Source organism: Euphorbia lathyris, chromosome 3, assembly GCF_963576675.1.
Source record: "Euphorbia lathyris chromosome 3, ddEupLath1.1, whole genome shotgun sequence".
In the NCBI taxonomy this organism is placed as follows: Eukaryota; Viridiplantae; Streptophyta; class Magnoliopsida; order Malpighiales; family Euphorbiaceae; genus Euphorbia; species Euphorbia lathyris.
In genome coordinates, this window is record NC_088912.1 from 67,398,507 (window position 1) to 67,401,162 (window position 2,656).

The window sequence follows — 2,656 nt, forward strand, 5'->3', positions numbered from 1 at the left end:
TTTTAAACGTTAAGCCTATATTAGTGCTATTTTGTAGGTGAAGCCTAAATGGACATTTCCCCAAAAACCATAAAACTTACCCCTAAATATATCCATATAATGTAAGTTACTTTATTAAATTATATTTTGATATGATAAATTTATTTTTATAAAAATATTTATCGTATTCGAATATTTAAACCTAAATATAAAAAATGTAGAATAGTTATAGTATTTGTATGTATAAAAATGAATATTCAAAATATTTAAATAAGAAAAATAGAATATTCATTGTTAAATTTAGAGATATGTGGATGTCCGCTATGGTTACTTCCTTTAAAAACAAAGTAGGATTACTTTGTTTCAATAACGAATAGTATTGCAACATGTGTCAAATGAATTTAAAATAAATTAAATTATATTAAAAGTTGACCTGTTATTACAGGTTACCACTAAATAGGGAAAATTAAAGTTACACAAGGTAGAATATAATTCTATCCACCAAACCACTTTACGGAAATTGACACTACTTTACGAAAAATCTAAAAATACTTTACAAATTTCTGTAACATTTCTATAATTTTCCATAAATTAATTAATTTTTGTTAAATTATTAATAAAAAAATAATTTTAATTATATCCACCAAACCACTTTATGAAAATTAACACTACTTTACGGAAAATCTATAAAACCTTTACAAATTTCCGTAACATTTGTATAATTTTACGTAAATTAATTATTTTTTGTTAAATTATTAATAAAAAATAATTTTAATTATATCCACCAAACCACTTTACGAAAATTAACATTACTTTACAGAAAATCTATAAAACCTTTATAAATTTCCGTAACATTTGTATAATTTTACGTAAATTTATTATTTTTTTGTTAAATTATTAATAAAAAATAATTTTAATTCTATCCACGAAACCACTTTACGAAAATTGACACTACTTTACCGAAAATCCATAAAACCTTTAAAAATTTCCGTAATATTTGTACAACTTTACATAAATTAATTATTTTTGGTAAATTATTAATAAAAAATAATTTTAATTCTATCCACAAAACCACTTTACGTAAATTGACACTACTTTACGGAAAATCTATAAAACATTTACAAATTTTCGTAACATTTCTATAATTTTACGCAAATTAATTATTTTTTGTTAAATTATTAATAAAAAATAATTTTAATTATATCCACCAAACCACTTTATGAAAATTAACACTACTTTACGGAAAATCTATAAAACCTATACAAATTTCCGTAGCATTTGTATAATTTTACGTAAATTAATTATTTTTTGTTAAATTATTAATAACAAAATAATTTTAATTATATCCACCAAACCACTTTACGAAAATTAACACTACTTTATGGAAAATCTATAAAACCTTTACAAATTTCCATAACATTTGTATAATTTTACGTAAATTTATTATTTTTTGTTAAATTATTAATAAAACAATAATTTTAATTCTATCCACGAAACCACTTTATGAAAATTGACACTACTTTACGGAAAATCTATAAAACCTTTAAAATTTTCTGTAATATTTGTACAACTTTACGTAAATTAATTATTTTTGGTAAATTATTAATAAAAAATAATTTAAATTCTATCCACAAAACCACTTCACGTAAAATGACACTACTTTACGGAAAATCTATAAAACATGTACAAATTTCCGTAACATTTGTATAATTTTACGTAAATTAATTATTTTTTGTTAAATTATTAATAAAAAAATAATTTTAATTATATCCACCAAACCACTTTACGAAAATTACACTACTTTACGGAAAATCTATAAAACCTTTACAAATTTCCATAACATTTGTATAATTTTACATAAATTAATTATTTTTTGTTAAATTATTAATAAAAAATAATTTTAACTATATCCACCAAACCACTTTACGAAAATTAACACTACTTTACGGAAAATCTATAAAATCTTTACAAATTTCCTTAACATTTGTATAATTTTACGTAAATTTATTATTTTTTGTTAAATTATTAATAAAAAAATAATTTTAATTCTATCAATGAAACCACTTTACGTAAATTGACACTACTTTACGAAAAATCTATAAAACCTTTAAAAATTTCCGTAATATTTGTACAACTTTACGTAAATTAATTATTTTTGGTAAATTATTAATAAAAAATAATTTTAATTCTATCCACAAAACCACTTTACCTAAATTGACACTACTTTATAGAAAATCTATAAAACATTTACAAATTTCCCTAACATTTCTATAATTTTACGTAAATTAATTATTTTTTATTGAATTATTAATAAAAAAAATAATTTTAATTATATCCGCCAAACCACTTTATGAAAATTAACACTACTTTACGAAAAATCTAAAACCTTTACAAATTTCCGTAGCATTTGTATAATTTTACCTAAATTTATTATTTTTTAAAAATTATTAATAAAAAATAATTTTAATTCTATCCACGAAACCACTTTACGAAAATTAACACTATTTTACGAAAAATCTATAAAACCTTTAAAAATTTCCGTAATATTTGTACAACTTTACGTAAATTAATTATTTTTGGTAAATTATTAATAAAAAATAATTTTAATTCTATCCACAAAACCACTTTACGTAAATTGACACTACTTTACGAAAAATCTATAAAATATTTACAAATT